The sequence below is a fragment of the Danio rerio genome, chromosome 1, assembly GCF_049306965.1.
Source record: "Danio rerio strain Tuebingen ecotype United States chromosome 1, GRCz12tu, whole genome shotgun sequence".
Classification (NCBI taxonomy): domain Eukaryota; kingdom Metazoa; phylum Chordata; class Actinopteri; order Cypriniformes; family Danionidae; genus Danio; species Danio rerio.
In genome coordinates, this window is record NC_133176.1 from 17,811,028 (window position 1) to 17,837,599 (window position 26,572).

The 26,572-nt window shown below is 35.9% G+C and overlaps 1 long non-coding RNA gene across 1 annotated transcript; it reads right to left on the reverse strand.

The window, feature by feature from the left end:
- Window positions 1-226: 226 nt before the first annotated feature.
- Window positions 227-24,513, reverse strand: LOC141385544 (uncharacterized). The gene is made up of 4 exons (XR_012405922.1): window positions 24,281-24,513; window positions 24,038-24,158; window positions 964-2,576; window positions 227-850 (listed from the first exon to the last, which is right to left on the reverse strand). It is a non-coding gene; the product is annotated as an uncharacterized lncRNA (long non-coding RNA).
- Between the last annotated feature and the right edge of the window lie 2,059 nt (window positions 24,514-26,572).

The following is a 26,572-nucleotide window of genomic DNA, read 5'->3' on the forward strand; positions in this document are numbered from 1 at the left end:
AGTTGGAGATCTATGGCGGCCATTGAAATTCCACTCAGCAGTCAAAGTCTCTTATCTGCTTTTTTGCTGATACTTTGTTTCATAATAGAGTGTTTTCACTTGTGTCACGATTTTGTCAGTTACCTGTATGCATGGCCAATATGGGGATTCTGTAATCTCAACAAGAGCATGGATTGAATGGACCTCTATTACTGATTTTTTTTTGTATTGTGTGATTTTTTTTTTTCAGAAGCACAGGATACATACAGTACATACATACATATGAACATAAGAACTCAGAATGAGATTTAAATAACAATAAAAATTTGAAAATTATATACACTCACTGGTCACTTTATTAGGCACACCTTACTAGTACCAGATTGGACCCGCTGTTTACTTCAGATCTGCCTTAATCCTTTGTGATTCAGATTCAACAATGTACTGGAAATATTCCTCAGAGATTTTGGTCCATATTGACATGATAGCATCTCACAGTTGCTGTGGATTTGTCCATGATGCGAATCTCCCGTTCCACTATATCCCAAAGGTGCTCAATTGGATTGAGATCTGTTGACTGTGAAAGCCATTTGAGTACAGTGAACTCATTGTCATGTTCAAGAAACCAGTCTAAGATGATTCATGCTTGAAGTAGCCATCAGAAGATAGGTACACTGTGGTCTTAAAGGGATGAACAAGGTCAGCAACAATAATTAGGTAGGCTGTGGCATTGACACAATGCTCAATTGATACTAATGGGTCCAAAATGTGCCAAGAAAATATCCATTACACCACCAGCCTGATCTGTTGATACAAGACAGGATGGATCCATGCTTTCATGTTCTTGACGCCACATTCTGACCCTACCATCCTAATGTTGCAGAAAAAAATTGAGACTCATTAGACTGGCAACGTTTTTACAATCTTCTATTGTCCAATTTTGGTGAGCCTGTGTGAATTGTAGCCTCAGTTTTCTGTTCTTACCTGACAGGAGTGGCACCCGGTGTGGTCTTCTGCTGCTGTAGCCCATCTGCCTCAAGGTTCAATGTGTTCTGTGTTCAGAGATGCTCTTCTGCACACCTCAGTTGTAAAAAGTGGTTAATTGAGGTACCTTTCTATCAGCTCAAACAAGTCTGGCCATTCTACTTTGACTTCTAGCATCAACAAGGCACTTGCGATACACACTAGATATTTTCTCCTTTTTGGACGATTCTCTGTAAACCCTATACATGGTTGTATGTGAAAATCCCAGAAGATTAGCAGTTTCTGAAATACTTAGACCAGACATCTAGGCAAACATGTCACGTTCCAAGTCACTTAAATCAACTGTCTTCCCCATTCTGATGCTCAGTTTCAACTGCAGAAGATCATCTTGGCCATGTCTACATGCCTAAATGCATGGAGTGCCATGTGAATGGCTGATTAGAAATTTGAGTTAATAAGCAGCTAGACAGGTGTACCTAATAAAGTGTGTATATAGTATATATAGAAATGTTTATGTATTATGTGTATTGTTGTGGATTGTTGACTTTTTTAACTGTACATATAAGAAATAAAAGTATTTATATAAGAGTATCTACAATTTAGTGGCTTTATTGGTTACAAAAACCATAAACGGTAAGGGTTCTGTATGTTTTTGACCATAAGAAAACAGGTAGTAACTGACGTGTCTATTGTTTAACTTGGAAATTACCTTCGAAAAAAAAAATGCCTTTTTTATGCCTTGCTGTTCCCACCTTATGCTGTGTAAGCTATGGAAGGTGGGAATGTGTGGCGTGAATTCTTATAGTCAGAAGATTGTATGCCCACACACACACACACCTCACAAGTGAGTTTATGTGAAAATCATTCGAACGCATTTCTATTTTATGGCCTTGTGAATTCTGCACCAAAAAAAACATGTAAAGATGATGACATTGCTTACAGAGCCACTCTCTCTTTCACTTTCTTGCTCTCTCTTACTATTTGCAGAATTGTACAGCTATGACTGATCTTGTCTCTTTTGACTTCCTTTGGAGCCATAAAGGGATCTTATGCGAGGTCATTGATGATGGACAAATTTTTGCACCCTGTTTAGGATAGTTTTTCTAGATTTTTATAGTAGTTGAATTGTACTAGAGGGATTGTAATTTGTTTTATTTTGTTGGTGTTACTTGATATTGTACTCCTTGATGTATTTTTTTGTGTTTTACTATTGTCAAAAAAGCCTTCTTAAATTGTCCTTTTTTATCTCTCCCACATAAGAGCTTATTAATGATCAAAACAGTGAATGTTCACTGTACACACAGGTTATTTTTCAGCACCTGGAAACAAGGACAGAGTCTCCTCATGTGTGTGTGAATTATAGTCCACATTAAACTATCTCGGATGACCCGGTCACGCATGGCACACCATACATCGCTGTTCAGGGAGTTTATCCCCCATGATTGTTCAGCTTCAGATCAACAGAACAGCTCGCTCAACTGAATTCACCTCACAATTTCAAGCTGACAGCTCCCAAACTTTTTTGACATGTTTAAAAATGAGCAGGAGTTCCTGAGTAGGGCCAGAGAGAATCTGCGGACAATTTCTGCTATTTCTGCAAAGGAAAAAAAAAACTGAGGATTTATACGGATTGATTTTGGGAGTATCATAAAAAAACTTAATATCTGAAATAAAAAATAGTACTTTTTTACCTTTTATTTAATGTTTACAATGCAAATCCAATTAGATCCACTTATTTGGTAAAGAAAACATTTATTTTAAACATTGTTTTAATAAGAGATTAACTCCCCATTTATGTGTAGTTAACTGGTGATATGAGACCTTTAGCCAAGACACAGACTGTGCATAGTTTTAGAAACATTACGATAATTCCTATTTTTAAATCTCAATAGTAATTTTTTTTTTTTTTTTTTAAGAAACGTTTTGTTGAATAAAAAGTGCATGTATATGGCTATATTTTGCTTGTTTTGACACACTGTATACAATTTATGGCTAAGAAATATATATATATTTATTTATATATATATATATATATATATTATACCATATATATATATATATATATATATATATATATATATATATATATATATATATATATATATATATATATATATATATATATATATATTTTTTTTTTTTTTTTTTTTTTTGGGGGGGGGGGGGGGGGGGTGTTCAGTGATCAATTTGGTGAATCCTTAATTTTGGAGCCCTGAAACGTCATGTGAAATAATTAATAATTGCAATGTGACACTCTGAAACCACAACCCACTTTCTCATGCTCAATTAGCAAGCTCATACACAACACACACACAAAAATTGAAATTATTGAAGAGGCATGTGGACATAACACAAAATCTAAATCAAGTCATTTTAGCATGTCAAAGTCAAATTTATGCATATAAAATATTTTCACAACAATTAAATTGTGGCTAGTCATAATGGCAAGTGGCTAGTAAGGTTGGAAATCTAGCCACAGTGGCAGGTGATTAAAAAAGTTGATGTCAAGCCCTGACCAGTACACTTTACACCTTCAGAACAGAATTATGCTAACTTTCCCCCCATAGCGGCGCCTGACTGTTGATATAAAATTTATAATAAAATGCATAAGCAAATGCACTTTTGATAGAACCACACTTTATGTGACATACATAAGATTACACATTAGATCACGTACAAAATGGGTGTGAGTGTGTGTAATTTATACAGAGAATGACGTATGGATTATCACATGGTTTGTATTTTGCATAAAAGTGAGAAGAAATCTGTATGGTGTGGTGAGCTTTATGTTGCAATAAAGCACACGAAGGACCAAATTGCTTTTTCATTTCGCTCTTGGTGTAAATAGACCTTTCACCTGCAATTTGTTTCGCCTTTTCATTGTGTACTTGCTGCGAATAGGCCCTAATGCAGTTTTGTCAGATGCTGTTATTTTTTTTCTTCAATGGAAGAAACAGCTTCGGTTATACGTTGTGTGAGTTTGAAAGCACAATTTAAATATGCTACGATAAGTAAAAGGGGAAAGATTTTGTACTTTTTTATCTGAGAGTTTAATGAGTTTGACGTGATTTGTAGTAAGCAGGTCATATGCTGACACTGACTGTGTACGATGTACTGTTTATGCTGTAGTCTATGAAGAAATATTATGAGATATTAAAAAGCCTGAAGCGATGCTAGTGTTGTGCTGCACTTACAGATTGATTTACTAATATTGTACATTTTTGAAAAATGTCTTTAATTTGAGCAAAACTTTATTCCACTGTACATTGCGCAGTGAATCCATATTATATTCATTTGCGATGTCTTTGAGGACAGGCATGAATTATCTTTAACCGCAAGGTTACCTCTGGCTCGAAAACATATTGCGATATTCTGAATACACCAGTCAAAGAATAATAAATGAAAATATGAGTAAAGTAAACAGTGACTTTTCTTTCCACTTCAATGTCTTTTGTAAACAGTTTGCACCTATTGTGACGAATATAAATGTGTGTTCAATCAATACTAAAATAAAAGAGTAATATTCCATTCCAAAGCACTGAAATAGCTTCCAGATTACACTAATATTAGTTTATTGATTGAGATCACCAGAAGAGGGTACATTTATAATGAATTTAGTATGGCTATTTACCATTAGGCAGTATCCAGTTTCTGTTGGGAGCTTGTGCTCGAGAAATGGAGATGTCTTGATTAAAGAGAGCTCAAGCTTTCAAAATGGTTCTGAGTTACTTTTCTTGCACCATGGCACACAATACACTTACTGGGAAGGAGGTAATACCTTCATTTTCAGGGTCCCATGCACACATATTCTTGAGGAAATGATCTACGTTTTTTTTTTTTTTTTTTCTCCAGGTCCTGAAGGCTGATGTATCTACCGAGCATGTCGCAACAGATTTAATCTCTGCCTAGCGTTAGCATTTCATTTATATCTCAATGGAAATGTCTTACATTACACTGGCAATGCTAAAACCAATGTGCGTTCTCATTGTGTGGTCACTCTGTAGATGCAAGTTACATATTTTACTTTAGGAGTTACCATTAGCATTATGTCATCTACTATTTATCAATCATCATTCAAAGATGATTAGAATGTATTCAAGGGGGTAGTTCACCCAATAATGTCACTGCCATATCGTCTCAAACACAAAAGAAGATGTATTTGAAATACGTGTTGTTTTTACACAGAAGGTTTTAAATAGCTTGAAAGTGAGCAAATGATTGCAAAATGTGAGTAAACTTAATTGTGTTTGAAATACTGTTTTATAATATGTCATGGAACAAAGACTGAAACACAATGAAACCCATTTTTGAGTTTCAGAAGTGTTGAAAAATTCAAATGTCTTTCAATGTTGATTTTGGTTTAATAGACCTAACTATGGGATTTCTATTTTAGCTTAAGGAAAAATCTCAGATATGTTTTATCAAGAATTTCATTATTAGATTAGTCACCAAGGTAAACAATAAGGATTAGTACATTAATTTATCTCATACACTGTAGTTTCTCTTCTTTTTTACTCTCTGAATTTTCCCAAAACAATAACCATATAACATTAGGGAACATATTTAACACATTAACATAATTAACACTTCAAAATAACCTATATTAGCCAGAATATAGCACTTCATTTTCTATAAAATGAGATTTGCCAAATATGGGCCTAAATAACTGGGTAATGAATACATCATGCAACACTTACTAATGACTAAAACAGACACATACAGACATGCATACCCTGGTCAAAAACCTCTTTTTAATCTTGATTTTGGTCAAATGTATCCATTCATTTTCTTTTCTGCTTAGTCCCTTTATTAATCAGGGGTCACCACAGTAGAATAAACCACCAACTTATCCAGCATATGTTATTATACACAGCAGATGCTCTTTCAGCCGCAGCACAGTACTGGGAAACACTCATACACTCTTGCATCTACACACATACACTATGGCCAATTTAGCATATTTGATTCACCTATAACACATGTCTTTGGACAATGGGGAAAACCGGAGCATTCGAAGGAAACTCATGTGAGCACACAAACTTCACACAGAAATGCTAACTGACCCAGCTTGGGCTCGAATCCGTGACCTTCTTGTTGTGAGGTGACAGTATTACCCACTGCGCTACCGTGTCATCCCATTTTGGTAAATTGTTAACCATATATTTATGTACAGTAAGTGTCTGTAGGTGTAAAGCCAGACTAACAACCTTAAAGTCAGAGTGAAATAAAACATCAAAGTTATTCTTTAGGTGAACAATTAATCCATGTAAGTTAAACCACAGAAGAAGGAAAAAAAAGTTTGCTTGGGTAATCTTTAAAGTCTGACCATTATTTAGAGAGGCTGTATTTCTCTGTTCACATCAGTTTGACAGCTTTAGCCACAATATTATTAACCACACTTCTCCTACCGTTGATACATGAATGATACAAAAAAAAAATCCTCCCCCTCCTCAATATTCTGTTTTATTTGGAAATACATCAGCATAGTTAAATAACCCAGCAGGCACTCAACGTCATAAAACTAATAATAGGTTAGAATTAGGTCATGACATCAGGTGATCAAAATTCAATATCTAGCCAGTGTCTAAGGATAACGTCATATAGATGTCCAATAATGACTTCAAATGACATTGATATTTGATTGATTTTAGATGTGTTGGAAAGTGACAAAAATCCAATGTCGAGCCAACATCATAAATCTGGATGTTAAATATTGACATTTATTAATCAGGTATGACAACCAAAATCCAACGTCTGATTGACACCAACGTCTCACACAACGTCAAACTGTAACATCACTAGAGGTTGATATTTGGTTAATTTTTTGCTGGATGTTGTACGTTGACATCAGCTTGATGTTGGGTTCTGATGTCAACCGGATTTTCATTTATAAACAAAATGCAACGTCTCCACAATGTAGGGGTACAACGTAAATCCAATGACATGTTGACATCCTGTGACCAGTGGGATGTCTCAGCAACTTCTAATTCATCAAATTTTATGTATGTATCTATTTGTTTGTTTTGTTTAGAAGTCTTGAATCTAAACCTTCAAGGTTTCCAGTGATGATGTGCAAAATATAAAATGTATGTTTACCTACATAGCTACACTTTTTTAAATATAATGCTAAGGGGTTTTAACTTTTTTTTTTTTTTAAAGTGAGGGAGCCAGAAATGTGTGAGGAGTAGAAGGATCGGCATATGACCTCAAACCAGAAATCAAACTTGGGTCGCCGAGAGAACCACAGTGCTATACGTCAATACACTTAACTTAACCACTAGGCTATTGTCATCAACAGATCAACACTCTCATAAAATGCATACTATATTCACATCAAACTGCTGTATATTGCTAGTGCTTACGGAAAAAGCTTTTGATGCTGCACTATCTGCAATGAATCAATCTGAGCCTCAGGCTCTGATTGCATATTAAACAACTTTGTGTATTCATTTTTTTTTCCTGCCATCTAAAGACACACGACAGTTTGTTATTGTGTCGGGCAGAGCTTTTGTATGCATGCTCTTTACATGACCGTCCTTCTGGCTGACCTGGAAACAGCTTTGCCGCGTCTGTCGTAACGGTGAAGGTTATGACTTGTGGGACCGGGTCGCTGATCAGTGCCAACAGGCAGTATCTACCCAGGGGATCTGTTGTAAGAGAGATGCCCATATGCTGAGCCATATGGGAGCTGGAAGAGAGCTCTGTAATTCAGAGCAAACATGTCTGGGCTCCCCTATGAAAACATCTATTTTTAAACCACACCGCTAACTGATTCTAATTCAGACTGCCAGAAAACAAAACAGAGGTTTTGTTATTAGCCAATAAATAGCTTGGTTTTCCGGGATGCAAGCTGGCTAATGTATAGCTTGTGTGTGCTACAGGTGTGTGCCTCACTGTTATTAATGCTAATCTGTTCTTCATTTAGCAATTTATTCATTTCATGGTCAAAAATACAACTTAACAAAAACGTTCTCTATTATTATTTTGGGAGTACATTTTATATGTGGTTTCAACAACCAGATGCATTTAGACCTGTCCAGTTTTGTCTGAAATCCATCCCAGACCACCTCCTGAAGAGGTCTGAGTGTTCAGATTTATATCTGTCTCTAATGCATTTCAGAGGACATATAGACCTATTTTTTTCGCAATCAAATAGCTATTCTATCAGAAAAAAATGCATGACGTGACCAGGAATTAGCCCCTGAGTGAAGTTTATTTCTAAACAAATGCTTATGATTGACCACAGCTGGTCCCGCATTAGCAATCACATGATACACCAATCAGATGAATCCAAACACACTATAAATAACCAGTTTCTTACCTTATGCCTAGTTCAGACTGCGTGATTTTTAGCCCCGATTTTGGCTTACCGACAGGTTTTGAGAAATCGCCGACAAATGCCTGAAATCACAGGCAAATCGCTGCTCGTGCACGTGAGTGACCATCACACAGTATGAACTATCAAAGACGCGATCTGAGAGAATCGCCAATGAGTCGCCGATGCCTGCGATATATTTGGCGTGCTAAATATCTGGAGCTGTCGGCGATTCAAATCATGCCGTGTGAATTGAGTTTTGACTGAAAATAACATTAGCGATCGCCTACAGCCAATGAGAGAGCAGCATCCTCTTGTGTGTGCGTGTGTGTATACCTGCTGCAGGCCAGTGGGAGGCTGGGGGAGAAGTTAAAAACGCTCTTTTTCGGTTTATTTGGACCCACGAAATGGAGGAAAAACTAGTGGAGGTTTGACAGGACTCAGGAGCAACCGTGTCTGTTTGACGTTTCATACAGAAAGAAATTAGTTTATTATCAACGTTGAAGAGAAATGGCTATTTCCCTTTAAACCCAGGTGAGCAAATATGTACATGTTCTACCCCATTAAAGGTTTCTTTCTCATTATGCAGTTAATAACAAAAGATATAAAACGTGTTTTTGGCTGTGAGACATAGTTTGGACGAAGTTGTCGGCGATTCTTTTGATAGTGAAGTCATGCAATGTGAAAGTCCCTGTCGCCGATCCATCTTGCAGTGTAAACAAAGCAGCGACAAAATGCCAGCCCAGAGAGTCATGCAGTGTGAAAACATCTGTGACACGACTACTTTGAAAATCATGCAGTCTGAACTCGGCATTAGATAATTTCATCTTTAAGAATCCCCCCATCCACCCCTACTCCTCCCCCTCTTTCCTAGATTATCCAGGATAGGTTGGCACAGCGGCTTAGTTGTTAGCACTGTTGCCTCACAGAAAGAAAGTCACTGGTTTCAGTCCCGGCTGGGCCAGTTAGCGCTTCTGTGTGGAGTTTACATGTTCTTCTAGTGCTCGCATGGGTTTTCCCCGGGTTCCCTGGTTTCCTCCCACAGTCCAAAGACATGCGGTATAAGTGAGTTGATTAAACAAAATTGGCACAGTAGATGGGCATTTAGTTCTAGGCTCCAGCATATGCCTTCAGTTAGTGGTCTTTCACGTCGTAGCAAAATCCAATAATCAATAATAGGCCCAGAACTAATTTGGGGAGCTCTCAAGACCTACCTGAGCTGAGACTCCTCTCTCGCCCTACAAAATAGGAGGGAGTGCCAGGCTTGAGGATCTTTTGAGCTCAGGGCTCTCTCCGGGGACAGCACGCCAAACACACCTTGTTATCAATCATCAGACAAGTGTGAACTCTTGAAGTGTCAGTAAAGCCAACTAATAACCATAAAGTCAATGTGAAATCAAAATGTAGAATGTTTATTTTGCTAGTGCATATTCTTTAGTGAAAAAAATAATTTAATCCACTGAAAAAAGTTTGTTTTGGTAATGTTCAATCAAATACTGACCATTTGATTCCACATTTGGAGTGACAATATTTCTCTATTGATGTCATTTTGACGTCTTCAGCCACAATATTGTTAATCACACTCTTACCGTTAGTTTGCTACAAGAGAGTGATGTGCAAAAAAAAAAAAAGCTTCTGCCCAACTCTATATTCAGAAACAATACAGAACTTTTGTTATTAGCCAATAAATAGCTTGGTTTTCCTGGATGCGAGCTAGCTTGGGAGCTTGTCGTATTATATCACGAAGGTCATAATGGGCTTTTTGTTAGCAGATGTCATCATGCTAGTCGCGATATGTGCTTTAGTTTTCTTTTTGCGCTTATAGCTATGCATGTGAAGTGGAATCCCCATTGAACATCTATTAAACTGCCACTCAGTGAGAAGCTTCAGGAAGCAACGCTCTTGCTCTAGCCTTCTGGGAAGAGCAAACATTTGTGACACTTTGAAAAGCCAGCAAACCCTTCCTTTAGGACAGCATGACAGCTTTGCTCAGAGGCGGTAGTTTGGATGTAACATGTGTGAGGGAGATAAGTGGCCCACGGAGCATGAATTTATGAAAGACATTCTCTAACATATCACTACTTACCAGATTACTTTTTAAAAAATAGTTTTCAAAATACCCTGCAGTTCCCTGAAATGTGTTCAAGGTTTTTCTTGGCAATAGATTTACCACCCACATTGGGTTTCATTGCTCTATCTGTGCATGTAAACTGTGAATTCCAATTCGGACCATGTTTGATCATAGCTAGCATAAAAGGTTAAACTAAATAAAACTAAAAAATAAAACTAAAAAATGTTTATCCAATTAAATAGAGTCGGACCGTCATCTCCCTTAATTACGATAAGCAGGTCAGACTGTCTGTCAGCAAATGTAGATTCCAACTTCTGCGCATCTGTTCACGCAGATCCGCCATTAGACCGTGCCCGTCTGCTTCACAAGCGCATCAGCTCCGAGTGAGCTGCGGGCCGCTCGCAGATGCCGAGTCAGAGCCGGAGGCGCCGAAGGACAGACGAACTCGGGCCGATTACTGTAAAGCCAGGCACGGGTATAATTCGCCCTTAAAGCGGCCGCGCGGTCACGAGACGGACCAGGAGAAATCAAAAGCTGAGTTGAAACTTTTAAAAACCTGAATCACTATTGGAGTTACTTTAGCACGCTGGAGGAAGGACGACACCATGGCTGAAGTATTACTGTTAGACAGGTAATGTTCTGTTTTTAAACTATTTTATGTTAGATTGTGTTTTGTTATGAATGACTTATATGCACAGACGTGTTGTTCAGCCACTGAAATCTCCCGGTGAAAGATTGATGTGATTATTTTCAGTTTCATAAGGTTCTTTGACAGCATCTATGATGTAGATTTATATTTAGTTTAACATCAAAACACCAGTAAATAGCGCTATTCCGCCTAACCTGCTTTATTGAGCTGAAGTTGCTTTTATATTCACATTGGGTCATTTTTGAGCAATGATAGCCTGCCTATACTGTTTACCATGCTACTCTGAATATTCGCTCTGAAATAGCATGTAAGTGTGGCTAAGTAATAAATGTAAGTTCTGGCACGGCGCTGGCACTAACTAACTGGTGAATGACATGAACTAGTGGGTTGTCTGTCGGCTGTTGTGACGCGGTGCGCGCGTTTGCGATTTCAGGGGGTGTGGCTTTGAATCACAGTCCCTCCCCGCCGTCCAAAGATAATATGCTAAGCGGTTAGCATTTTGGCAGATCACCTACTGCACCTTTAAGGTTTGTGTAAATCAGATGTTGCTTAGACTTTTATTTTTGGATGTTGATGTACTTCAGACTGAAATTGAATATTAAGTAGGGGGAGGTTTCCTTTTGTGCACCATTCCCTTGTAGCAAAAAAACAGTAAGAATAACATGGTTAGGAAATGCGGAAGCAAATGGTCAAACTTTGAAGATTACCAAAACAGCACATTATTGTCATTGGATTAACTTGCACAAATGACTTGTTTACGTAATGAAAAACAATGTGTGCAAAATAAATAAGAGTATACTTTTATTTCACATCGATTTTAATAAATATAATCCACCGCACCCCTCAACCAACAAGCAGGCCATGTGTTATAAGTACAACCCCCAACATTATATAAAATATAGACACAGATCAAGTCTTTGGTCAACATAGCAACAAGGACAAGAACATTTAAAGCCTAAAAGAATTTGAGTTCCAAACTCTTAAAAACAGGCCATAAGACAGAGACACTTCTCTTTAAACATTATTCTCTATTAATTACTAGACAGACGTGTTTATGAATTAAACAGCACATTCCCAGGATGTTATCTGTCACTGTTGTGATTTTACTTTGCTATTTTGTACTTTGTACTAGCTTTTTCTAGAATTCCTAAATAACTTCACATTGGCTGTCTCTTATTTACTATTAAACTGATGCTCTTGGGATCCTGTATACATTGGTGTATGCACACATGCTTAGAATCATGCTGGTATGGTCATCAGAGTTTACTACATCAAATAAATGATCAAAATATGCATAACTATTTATAACTAGTTATGATTAATTATTCATATCTTCTTATGAGATACTGTGATTATCTTCTTATGTACAATGTAGGTTACGTTTAGGTTTTTTTTTTTTTAGTATATTTATTTTCATTTCCTATTTTCCCTTCATTGTGGCACAATGGTTCAGTGGTTAGCACTGTTGCCTCAAAGCAAGATGGTCGCTAGTTTGAATCTCGGCTGGGTCAGTTGGCATTTCTGTGTGGAGTTTACGTGTTCTCCCCGTGTTTGTGTGGGTTTCCTCCAGATGCTCCAGTATCCCCACAAGTCCAAAAGCATGCACTGTAGGTGAATTGAATAAACTAAATTGCCCATAGTGAATGAGTGTATGGGTGTTTCCCAGTGATAGGTTGCAGCTATAAGGGCATCCACTGCATGAAACTTATGCTGGATAAGTTGGCGGTTTATTCAGATGTGGTGACCCCTGATTAATAAAGAGATTAATCAAGCTGGAAAAAAATGAATGAATGAATGAATAAATGAATGAATTTATTTATCTATCTATTTATTCATTTATTTATTTATTTATTTATTTATTCATTTACTCACCCTTTTACTTGTTGCAAACCTGTTTGAGTTACTTTCTTTTGTTGAACACAAGTGTTTAACAGAATAAAGAAACTCATAAAGGTCTGGAGCCCCTTGTCAGTGAGAAAATAGTGAGCAAATTTTCATTTTGAATGAAACTCATCTATCGCTTTAATAGTTTAGCCAATATTGTAAACATCTTTTTGTTAACAAGTTTGTTTTTCCATGAGTCACACAAATTCATAAATAATTTTTTTTTTTTCTTGTGCGATCAGTAGGTTAATTTGACATCATAGTACAGTACGTTTAGTTAGTGTGAACGTGTCTTCTGAACTCGGGTGCGCAGCCGTGAACCGTACCCGAGTCCGCCTGAAAGAGCTGGTCTGGTTACAGTTCATGTGAACTCTGGTACGGTACACTTCTGATGTGAATGCAATCGTACCAAATAACGGAAGTGAACCGCCAATTGTACAGCAAATTATCCTTTTCATAACGTTAGTTCGTGTGTGTGTGTCACGTTTCGTACCTAGTGACACATGCGGGACTGACCCAGGGCAAACACAGTGATGCACAGTGATCATAGATATATACACTAGATATTGCATAGGGACCCTGAGCATGCGTCAACAGCGCCGCCACATTGGTACAGTGCTCCCAGGACAAATGTCATTTACCCGCACTAGTCAAGACAGTGTTATTACGTAAATGATGCAGCACTTTAATGCTGTCTATGGGTGTAGTAACGAGCAAACAAAGAAAACAAAGCACAAATGCAGAACTTTCATAGGTAAGATTAAGTTTTTTTTATGTTTTTGTATGTTCTGAACTTTTGTGCTAAACAGGTAAAGTTATTGATGATAATACAATCACTTACTGCATTCACCATAAGGCAAAGCAACTCCAACTCGCACTAAACACTCGGCTTATGTTAGTTTTGTTGAATAATATCAGCAAACAATGCAAAAGAAATATGACAACGAGATGCTGCGCTGCCAGAAACTTGTATTATTGTCGGCTAGTGAAAGAGTCGTTCGGGGGATTCATTCACAAACTAATTGCTCCCTCCGTCAGTATGAGAAGTGAAAGCAGGAGAGGAGGTGTGTTTCAGTACATGATTAGATCAAATTTAACATGGAGGGTGGATAGTACATTGTAGTACACACAAACACAAGCTTTTTGTCAGGAATGTCCGTGCGGTCACTGATCCATCAATGTAGAAAGTGATGTAAAATTATAATTTTCGTAATTAGAAAAAATATTACATACTAACATCCAGGAAAACTCTCGATCATAGATATATGTGTATATCTCTGGCTTTGGATGGCCACAGTCCTCCACTGTACCTTGGTCCCGCATTCATTTCAAAGGAGCGCTACCCTGTACCAAGATGGCGGCGCTATTGACACATTCCGTCCAATAGACAACAATAATCCAGGCGACATTTAATGTATATATCTATGGGAAAACACAAACCAACCGACAAGGTGGTAAGGGGGAACTTGGATACAGTCCAGGCAATTGAACCAAATGTGAGAGCACCCTAAATAATATTAGTACATAATAACTCATGGTGCATTAAATAATGTTAATAAGCACAACTTTGGGTTCAATAATGCATTAGTAAATGTTAAACTAATAAATGCCAAACAAGAGGATTCATAGTTAATGTTAGTAAATACGTAAACTCATGGACCAGTATTCTAAAATGTTACCAAACTTTGAACTATTTTAGATATAAAAATCAACAAGACGTATACATTTTGAAGGCTGGCTAAAATATTAAAATCATCTCAAAGCTGACATACCAACTAATTTTAGATCTTTATTTTCCATCTGCATAAATAATCGAGTTGCATAATTAATAAAGCAGAAGTTCTTGCCCAGATAATATTTCAGGCATGCTATCATAGAAAAAAAAAAACTTTCTTAAAGCACAACACATGCATATTCATTATTTTTTATATTATTAGATTAGTTCAAAAGGTACTGCGTAACAGGAATAACCCTGTTCATGAATGATTTATTAGCTCGTGATTCTTCAAAAACGTATCTAGAAATGCTTCATAAAAAACATGGAATATAATGGCGATATTTCATTCACAATTACATTCGCCGGGACCGAGCTCATTACTGTTCATCATTTTCTGGTAAGGGAGCTGTCAGAGAAACTTGGGAATAATGAAAGTCACAATATTAAGTCACTCAGTGCCCCATGTGAGGGTCAGCAACCGCGAGACGTCCGACATCATCATGCAATTCACTCGTGTTTCTACATGCGCCAATTACCTGAAATTTCAGTTTGAAAATGAATTCCCAGCAGTGGAATAAATTATCGTGGCCAAAGCCCTGAGATGACTAAGAATGAACCCTTTGCTATGGTTAAACAAGGATGAATGGTAGATAGATTATCTATGTAATTTACTTGCTGAAAACCATTAGCACAGAGTCTCAGCGGAGTGAATTGAAGGTATTCAGCCTCTCCAGGATACATTTCCTCCCCATTTCAAAGCCGTTACTTGCATCAGCAACATTTTAGTGTATGTTCTAATGTTTATCTTTGCAAAACATTGCAAAAAATATAAAAGGTGAGTTTTCAATTCTTCACAGTCCCTTATTGGTTGTACTTTTTCTTTTTAAGATTGTGGCTCTCGCATAAATGTATTAAAGATTTCTCTGTAGTCCATTAATAATGTAAGTGTTTGCTGCATCTTACTGAACAACACTCTTCATATCTTTCAGAAGGCAATGCAGAGCAGCAGGTGAAATATATACAGCCAGTAGTTGTTTCCTTTTGTTACTATCCTCACTTCACAGCCCTATTATGCAAGATGCGGATTGTTTGCTGAGGCTGTGGATTAAATTTAATTATGTTGTAAATAATATTCAGTTTACGAACTGATAATTTTTATGCACGCGTGTGTGTGTCAGCTTCCTCTCTATGGTTAATGGAGTCCCTATGGTAATGCATGGCCAATTTAGTGTGAATTGGCGGAACAGAAGGCAGTGCCGTTTGCTTCAGTTTGTCTTCAGTGTTGAATTATGACATTTCCTATAGACACTGACGCTGATGAACTCCTGACATATTCTGTGTTTCAGTTCCTCTAATTATAATCAGCAAAATGTGTGAGTGATGGCAGGGTGGATGTACTGAGATGTATTATTGCTAGACTGCATAAATCACATATGTACACATTCATTCAAAGTCATACGACAGCACACGCAACATCTGGAGAAGGAGTGAGTTTTGGTTGCATCAGACACGTAGCATCACTCTTTCGTTTGCTTGTAATCTCCCATTTCTTCCTCTTCCGTTTTGTTTTATACTTTCTAGTTTAACATTCTCTGAAATAAAGTTATAATTGCTGTCACTAAGGTGGTACCTTTTCAGAAGGTACAAGTTTGTCCATTTAGGGTCCATATTTGTACCTTAAAGATATATTTTAGTTTTTTTTTTGTGTGTGTGTGTCACATTGATGTCAGAGTTACTAATAAAGTTGTTTAAAGTTTTCTTTATTAGTATATTTGCTTCCACTTTATATTAAGTGGCCATAATATGGAGTCAATCTAGGGCCATATATATATATATATATATATATACACTTGCCACATAAAATAAAGTTTTGCAAACAAAAATTAAAGTATAGAGCAAAAAATTGTAAAATAATACAAATCTTAAAAATTCATAAAGGGAAAATTAAGTTTAGGAGAAATAAAAAGGAATTTTGCAAACAAAAAATAAAGAACTGCAAATAAAAATTAAGTATTGTAATATATATATATATATTTTTTTGCACTTTTTTTTTTTTTTTTTTTTTTTTTGCACATTTCTGTGTATTTCACTTTCTGGCCCTGATTTGAAAAGAAAAGGAGTCACAGGAACTGGGGCATGTGCCTCCTATGAAGCAATGTCATCAGCTGGAGACATCATGACACAAAAGTAATAAGCCATGAATCACTGTCATAAATCTAATCGAAATGAATAAAAACCTGAATCCTTTGTTTCTGGGGGATGTTTAAATCGTCAAACAGTAAAACTCACAATTCAATCTGATCAATTGACTTGAGAGGTTTTGTTGAAAAAACTGGCAAAACTTGAAAAAAAAGCAAATATTTGTATATTTAAAAAATAGCAAATATTTATTTATTTGTTTATTTTTTCAGTGCTTGATTTTTATTTGCCTTTTTTTAATTTTTGTTTGCAAAATTCCCTTTTTATTTTTTAAAACTCAATATTCCCTTTGCCACGTTGCCCCATTGCAACATATCAATAATTAAAATTGACCTAATATTAAGTTTGCAATGATTAGAAAATATTTAAATATTACAAGTAAATGAAGATTAATATTTAACTCTTTCCACTCGTTTAATTTATTTCATAAAGTAAATGTGTAAATATTAAATATTTATTTAGAAATTTCTAGTTATCTTTGACACTTAATATTACAAGTTAAAAATTATGAGAGTAAATGTATTAGATTTTAACACACCAAAAAGTCATTTCTTTCAGTATTTTAGTCATAGTCAAAAATCCACTAAACTGTTCAAAATTAGGTGGCATGGTGGCTCAGTGGTTAGCACTGTTGCCTCACACCAAAAAGGTAACTGGTTTGAACCCCGGCTGGGTCAGTTGGCATTTCTGTGTGGAGTTTGCATGTTCTCCCTGTGTTTGCATGGGTTTCCTCCAAGTGCGCCTGTTTATATTGCAATTGTGATTTTCCAAAGTTTTACAGAGCTTTGTAAATGTTTGTTCTTACCATTTAATGAGACTCCCCGAACAGTTTTATATAGCGCTTGGACCCAGAAGCCACTCCGCGACTTACCAGCGGAATTTCAGCTTCCTTAAAAATATTTAGTAAATTTCCCAATTTTATTTGTACCAAATATTGCTCAGAGCTTAATTTGTACAACTAAAGAAATGTTTTCAATGTATTAAAGTTAGTTTGAGCTCTCAGATTCTAGATTTTTTATATATTGCTATATAGTTATATATTGCCCAAGTATTTGCATGTTCTCCCTGTGTTTGCGTGAGTTTCCTCCGGGTGCTCCTGTTTCCCCCACAGCAAAGACATGCGCTATAAATGAATTGAATTAACTACATTGGCTGTAATGTGCGAGAGTGTATGGGTGTTTCCCAGTAACGCTGCGTGTAAGATATGCTGGAATAGTTGGCGTTTCATTCCAATGCAGCGATCCCTGATAAATAATGGATTAAGCCAAAGGAAAATGAATGAATGAATGGATGAATAGATGAATGGATGAATGAATATGACTGGTTTTGTCGTCACAAATTCAAAGCCAAAGACTTTTGTGCTACAAATGTATACAAATTAGCGCATATCTTAATAAACAGCATTTTCAACAACTTGTAATTCTAAAAAAAAATCTCTTTTTAAATTCTTAATTAAAACAATTGACTGCGCTCACTCTATTGACCTGCAATGTCGTGCCTATGTAGAGAAGTTGCGTTGATTTCTGTTTCAGTTCTGTGCCACTTGCTTTCATCTAAACAACGGCAGACAATGGAGAAGTAGTGTTTAGGAAACAGGTCATTATTTTTCCAATCTACTTTGGTCGCCTTAGTGGTGCATAAATTACACACAGCAACTTAAAAAAAAACAGCTTTTGTCCCTGACATAACAGAGCTATTCAGGTAAGGCACACATTTGTGGAAAGCGCAGACTGATTCAGAGCGAAGAGGTCACGGTTTAAGTGCAAAACCTTTTAAGTGTTAGATTGCAATCTTCATTAATCCCTGAGTGCTGGAGAGTCTACTAAAGAGTCCGCGGCTTTACCTTAAGGAAAGATTGGGCCTGTGCGTATCTGGCCTTTTCAGTTAATGAGCGCTCCCTTTCTCTCTCTCTAGCTTTAGGAGGCATCTTTCATGTGAAACAAGATGGAGTGAATTTTACTTGGCTTCGCGTTGTGTTCTGTTCCTGAAAGCCTCCGGGCTCCTTGGCTTGTTTGCATCTTGCTCTCTTCTCTCATCAGCCTGGAGCTAAAGCACATAGCTGCTGGTGCCAATTGATTTTCTATGTCGTTTGTATTGAGAGTCTTCTACATAATTTATTTTGTAGCGTTGTGATATGTCGTTGCAGTGGATGAAATGTGTTGGAGTCTGCATTTCTTTCCACCGCATGTCCTAGGAAATGAATTCCTCTGATTGTTTGCAGTGTTTTGTACTTTATTTTGAAGACAAATGCATTTAGGACTGTTTATTTTTTTCGCCGGATCAGATTATAGAGTTTGAGTGCCTACAAATGTGTTTACTTTGTAATTGTCTTTCTTTTTTTCAGTTAATCTCCATCTTGTCTTGCTTTAGACATTTGAGAATTATTATGCAGTTACAAAAACACTAAATTTTTAAATAAATAGACTCTTTTTCAAACCCTCCTATAGTTAATCAGTTGAGTAGATATATATTTAAATTCATTCAGCACTTTTAGCTTAGTTTAGCATAAATCATTGAATCAGACCATTAGCATCTCGGTCATTTTTATTTATCTTTTTAAATGGAGTTTTGAGAATTTATCTATATAAATCTTGACTCTTCTGAATATTTACATCCTGCTGTCTTACTCATATCAATCTTAAAAATTGCACCTTTTCATTTTCGGTTGGTCTTTGCAAATCATTTCACTACAAATAGGCCAGCGTTAAAGTCGCCATGAAATTTTAATCTTTACTCTTCTTATTTTATATATGTATATAGTAAGTCTTGTTATAAATGATGTATCTGTGCACTTCATCATTTTCTAAAAAAAAAAATTTGACCTTATAAACTTTTATCAAATACCATAATCTTCCTTCCCCCTTGAAATTACTTTCTTTATTTCTTTTTCACATGGAGTTCCTTTTGGGCAGGCATATCAGTGGGTGTCTTGTTTCTACTTTGAATTTGTTGATTTGTCAATCATCCTTCATTTTGTTTGCAATGCCAGTCTTTCAAATAGCAAATGAATGAAATCATGGAACGCCCAATCAAGTGGATGTTTGCCAAAATTGTGGAAAAAAGGACAATCTTAACTTCCATTTCATGACAAATTTAAATAGGAAAATTATCTTAACTTGTTTTGTTTTAATGAGATGCTAATGGTCTAATCTGACTTAGTTATTTATGCTAAGATAAAAGAGATCCCGCCAGAACCAGCTAAATTGATTCAGAAATGGCTGTCTAACTATAGGTGACTTTTATGAGTGAGATGCTAATGGTCTAATCCAATTCAGTTAATTATGCTAAGCTAAGCTAAAAGAGGTCCTGCTAGACCCAGAAATCAGCTGAATTGATAAAAAAATGGCTGTCTAACTATAGGGGACTGTTTTGAGTGAGATGCTAATGGTCTAATCTGATTCAGTTATTTATGCTAAGCTAAGTTAAAAGAGGTCCTACCAGAACCAGCTAAATTGATTCAGAAATGGCTGTCTAACTATTTTTTTGAACGAGATGCTAATGGTCTAATCTGATTGAGTTATTTATCCTAAGCTAAGCTAAAAAAAATTTTAAAAAGGTCCCGGCAGACCCATAGATCAGCTGAATTGATTTGAAAATGGCTGTCTAACTATAGGGGACTTTTTTGAGCAAGATGCTAATGGTCTAATCCAATTCAGTTAATTATGCTAAGCTAAGCTAAAAGAGGTCTTGCCAGACCCGGAGATCAGCTGAATTGATTTAAAAATATCTTTCTAACTATAGGTGATTTTTAGAGCAAGATACCAATAATCTAATCTAACTCTAACTTTATGCTAAGCTAAGCTAGAAAAAAAAAGGTCTCGGCAGAGGAGATCAGCTGAACTGATTAAAAAATTCTGATTAGCTATAGCAGACTTTTTTGGGAATGCTAATGGCCTAACCAAATTCAGTTATTTATGCTAAGCTAAAAGAGGTCCTGCTAAACCCAAAAACCAGCTGAATTGATTAAAACACTTTTGTCTAACTATATTGGACTTTTTTTTAATGAGATCCTAATAGTCTATCCTGATTCAGTTATTTATGCTAAGCTAAGCCAAGCTAAAAGAGGTCCTGCCTGACCCAGACATCAGCTGAATCGATTCAAAATGGCAGCCTAACTATAGGGGAGTGTTCCTTCAAATGTCCTTAGAGACCGTATTTTCATCTTCCACCTATTCAGATTTTAGCCTCCTGTAAGCCTGTGAAATCATCACCAGAGACCCCCTGTTGTGTAATACCCTTTTTTTCAAACCTCCCATGTGTCATTGAGTTTGTGGTCTATCCATAATCACATGCATTATTTGTTATGAGTAGAATCAATGTAGCATGACCTGCTACATCTGTTTCAGAATTGTTTTATCTATATCTGCACATTCATTAAAACATGCATTAAGCATCTTTTAGTGTTTCAGACATTTTTTGTTTTACTTTTCGTATTTTGTAGCATATCAACTTTCCTAAATTTTCATCTTCTTAAGTGGGTTACCATACTATTTTTATTGTAGTTCTGATCCTTGAAATCAATTACCATGTCAAAGTTAACAATATAAATATTTACTTCAATGCTTAGAAAAATAGGTCATGTTATTTTTTAGTAAAGGTACAATTTGATTCTATTTTTGCTTTGTCTTATTGATGTTTAAGATGTATTGTATACAGAAACTAAGTTTTCTTTAATTGTGTAGGAAGAAACTGTGCGCTATTTCACATTTTATTTTAATTTATTTTACTTTATTTTATTATTGTATTTTATTTGTGGTAAAGGGACTAGGCCGGAAAAAAAAATATGAATCAATGAATTTTATTGTGGTAATGAACTTGAAAAAGTTACATAATATAAATATAAGATTTAATTAAACAACATTTTAAAGCTTCCTTATTTATTTGCCCGTTTATATTTTGAATTGTTGTTTTATAATTATTATTAATTTATTTATTTGTTTGTTTGTTTTGGGGGATTTTTTATTTAAAACTATAACTAAAACATTCAACAAACTATTATAGAAACATGAACTATTGTAGAAACATTCAACAAATTATTTTGGAGTTTATTTTTTTTTTTTAAACATAAACAAGCTTTGCCTCCTGTTATTTTTTCTTTATTATCATTATTATTTGTGCATGTATAATTTATGTATGTATGTATGTATGTGTGTGTGTGTGTGTGTGTGTGTGTGTGTGTGTGTGTGTGTGTGTGTGTGTGTGTGTGTGTGTGTGTGTGTGTGTGTGTGTGTGTGTGTGTGTGTGTGTGAATGAACATGAAATAAAAACCAAGAAAAGTCCAGGCATTAATGAATTCATGTCTCACTAAACCAACTAAACCTTGACCCCCCACCACCATAAAGGGAGTTTGTTATCAGTTTCCTCATGCTGTCTCAGTGTCTCTGTGCTAATGAGTTAGCAGGCGACGATGTTTACTCTCATTAAGTCAGAGAGCGTGTGTATGAATCTCTGCAGGAGACAGGTGAAGCAGATGGCCATGGCTGTTGGTGATGGTGATTGGTGAATGAGGGAATCGAAACCCTCCTCCCTGAAAAACCAGCTGGAGCACCAAATAACAGGAGACGACCAGTGAGAGGACAACTGTATGCCGTCTCAATTATTGCACAGGTCATTACAAACTTCACTTAATATACTCAAAGTTTAATGTAGCACTTTAATGTTCAATATCTAATTTAATATCTAAAATATTATCTAAAATAATACCCAGAATAGTTCATATCTAAAATCATTTTCTTTCTTAGAGTTGCTATGAGTTTCTGTCTTGTTTCTAGTCCAAATATAGACTACCTGACAAAAGTCTTGTCGCCTATCCAAGTTTTAGAAACAACAAATAATAACTTGACTTCTAGTTGATCATTTGGCTTATATGAAAGGCAAAGGCCTAAAGATTACACTTATTTTACCAAAATAAAATATGATTTTTAATTATTTAATTATGTAACAAGTATTAAATATGAAGTCATGGTGCAGTGGAAAAAGAATTAATATTGTGTATGACCCTCCTGAGCTTGGATGACTGCATCCATACATCTCTGCAATGACTCAAATAACTTATTAATAAAGTCATCTGGAATGGCAAAGAAGGCGTTCTTGCCGGACTCCCAGAGTTCATCGAGATCCTTTAGATTCATTTTTAATGCCTCCTTCATCTTACTTCAGACATGCTCAATAATGTTCATTTCTGGGGATTGGGCTGGCCAGTCCTGGAGCACTTTGATCTTCTTTGCTTTCAGGAACTTTGATGCGGAGGCTGGAGTAGGAGTGCTATCCTAGCAAAGAATCTGCCCTTTCCAGTGGTTCGCAATGTAACAGGCAGCACAAATGTCTTGATTTTTAGAATTTACACATTATTTTTGAAAGCAAAATCATATTTTTTTCTCGTCTAAAAAAGCGTCTTGATTAAAGAATCTTTAGATATTTGGACTAGAAACAAGGCAAAAAAAATTTTTTACCAGTGTACAGTATGTAGCTATTTACATAAAACCGCAGATACTTACTGAACAGGCAGATGATCAGACATGACTAGATTAGATGTTAATTTATCTGTGATCAGGGGTTTCTAATTTGTGAGCCCAAATGTCATGTGGTGCCATCATGCTAAGCTACAGGATGGTCTTTCTGCTACCCTGAGGTGAAGTGTCTTTCTCAAGGGCACAATGGCGATAGTTCAGGATCTCAGGGTTTAGACTTTGGGAACCAGTCCAGACTGATTACTCTCAAACTGTAGTCCATGAAGACCTCAGACCTCAAATGAAAAATAACAACCAGATTTTTACAACAGCCACAGCGGTCATTCTGACTGTTCTCACTAGATTTTACTGAATGTAATTTTTCGTCATGTCATATTCATTTTCAAGCATCTGCTGAAAGTTTTGAATCTTTTTTTATATATATATTTTTTAATTTTTGCAATATATAATTGTGTAAGAGCTTCTAGACTGCCTCTGACTCACAGTGTGAGTTTGGCAAGTGGGAGAGTATTTTTTAAGGCTAAATACCAACAAATCTGTATTAAAGCTGAATATTTCAATATAAAAGCATGTTGTGCGTTTTGTAAATGATGCCTTTTTTGTATTTTCGGTTTGCATTGCCTCAGTAATGTATAAATTCTTTTCTGTCACTCATTTAAAAGATAATGCAATTATTTAAACAATTTCTACAATTCTATAATTTTTAAGCCAATTTGTAAAGTTAAAGGATTTGTTCACCCAAAAATAAACATTTCTGTTAATTACTCACCCTCATATTGTTCCAATCTATAGAGGGCCTTGCTCATCCTAAAACACACATTAAGATATTTTAGGTGTAAAGAGCTTCCTCATCCTCCATAGACATGAATGGTTGTGAGATGTTCAAAGTCCTGAAAGAATACCAAAATCATTGTCAAAACATTCAAAGTGACTTCAGTAGTTGAACTGTAATCATACAAAGCTCCAACACTTACCAAAAAAAAACCAAGACAGTAAAAATTACTTTGTTTACCTGCAATTCCATGTCAAATCAGGATGAGTGTTTACTACAGTCAATACGGAATAGACTAATGAAGGGGCTTTTGGATGTCATCTAAAATATCTTAATTTGTGATCTAAATATGAACAAAAGGGGTCTCAGGGTATTGGAATGACGTGAAGTTGAGTAATTAATAGCATAATTTAAATTTTTAGGTGAACTAACCCCCTTGAAAAGTTGACACATGACATTCTCGTGTTCAGTATGACAGTGAAAACAGTAGACAGACATATGGAATAATGTGGTGTAAGCAGTCTGTTAAAACCCTAAAAAAAAAAAGGGTCATGAAAACTATATTTTCAAAGACAGAAGTGTTTGCTTTGCACATGGTAAAGTAGAAGACACTGTTCGCATTCAATAATTCAAATGTTAATGGAAAAAGCAGTTTGATTTTGAGTTTTTAAATGACCAGAACTATCAACGTCATATGTGGTGACAAGACAAATATGTGACTAGCAATTTGATGATTCATTGTCTTATAAATCATAAAAAACTACCATGAGAAACACAGTTTAATTATTTACAGCATCATGCATGGATTTCACTTGACAGAAACTTCACACTGTGAAATTGCGTACAATACATGACAGAAAAGCATTACAAGTGTGCATACAATGAGTCTGAGTCTAGTGGTGAATTAATTTTTCAAAATATTTTCCAAACCTGCTTTTGCAGCATTTTTTTTAAACTGGTGAGAATTAAGGAGAGTTCACTCAGAAGTGATAATTCTGTCATTTACTCACACTTCACTTGTCACAAAACACTACACACAGTGCTCTAACTAAAGCACAAAAATCGAACAGGAACTGACTTGCTTTACTTTTCCAAACACAACCTATCAAACTGCTTTACTTATCCACCAGATCACACACACAAACACACACACGCACACACACACACACTCCTCACTTGTGCAAACATTTATTCTTAACTGATCACTTTTCAATTACTGCTTTACTCTAGTATAGGGCAAAGGTGAAGGGACACCGGGCTGTTCTGGTCCAAAAATAAAAACTGGTTTGCCACCCATTCACAATTTGTAGATTTGTACCTACCTCATATTCACCATTTCTAAATCCTAAATTCCTCTAAAAAAAGAATAGAGTATTTTTTCTGAGCCTAGTACTGTAAAGTGTATGATGGCCAACCCGCATGACACTTCTTCAGACAATGGATGTCAAAGTATGTTTATAATTTTTATGTTATATACACCAATAATGTTTGGCCTAATGCATCATTTCTGTTTCTTCATGTTATTGGTGCTTACAATGTACATGTTCCCCCTCTCAGCAAATTACTGTCACTATAGAACATTTTATTGAACTGTAGATACACGCCTTTGAAAAAACAAAGAGCTTTAGATTTAGAACAACCGTGTTAACATAGTTTATCCAAACATGCTGTGTTCTATTTTGAAGAAGGCATTTTGTGTGTGCAATTTAGGGAATTGTGTGTAGAGTTTTGAAAAAAGATGACGCTGTTTTGAAAACATGTGTGAGCAGTTGGTAAAAAACTGTAAAAGCTAAATATTTTAAACCGGTAACCATTGACTTCCATAACATATGTTTTTTCTACTATGGAAGCCAGTGGCCGGTTTCTAACATTCGTTCATTTTCCTGTGGCTTAGTCCCTGTATTCATCAGTGGTCACCACAGCGGAATGAACTACTAACTTGTCCAGCATATGTTTTACACAGAGGATGCTCTTCCAGCTGCAACCCTGTACTGGGAAACACACATACACTCACATTCAAACACATACACAACGGCCAATTTAGTTTATGAAATTCACACATACCTTATGCCTTTGGACTGTGGGGGAAACTGGAGCACCACAAACACGTGGAGAACATGCAAACTCCACACACCAATTTCTAACATTCTTGAAAATACCTTCTTTTGTGTTCTACAGAAGAGAGAAAGTCATAAAGATTTGAAACCACTGCAGATAAAATGGTTATTAAATTTTAATTTTGGAGTGACCTTCAATCATCTTTGAAACACAGAAATCCTGCAATTTGTTCCAGCTGTTGGTGAACCCTCAATAATACATTGAGTGAACGGCTCCTTCATAAGGCTCCAGTTGAAGTACAGTGCTGTAGTACAATGTTTACGCCATAATAAATCTTCCCTGTGAGACTGTACTCCATTAGATCCACATCAGTCTCTTACAAAAGAGCTTGCCACTCTCTTGAGAAAACTAATCTAATTTTCGGATCAAAATATATTTAATCTATGAGTGAGTCTGGTATGAAGGAAGTCATTA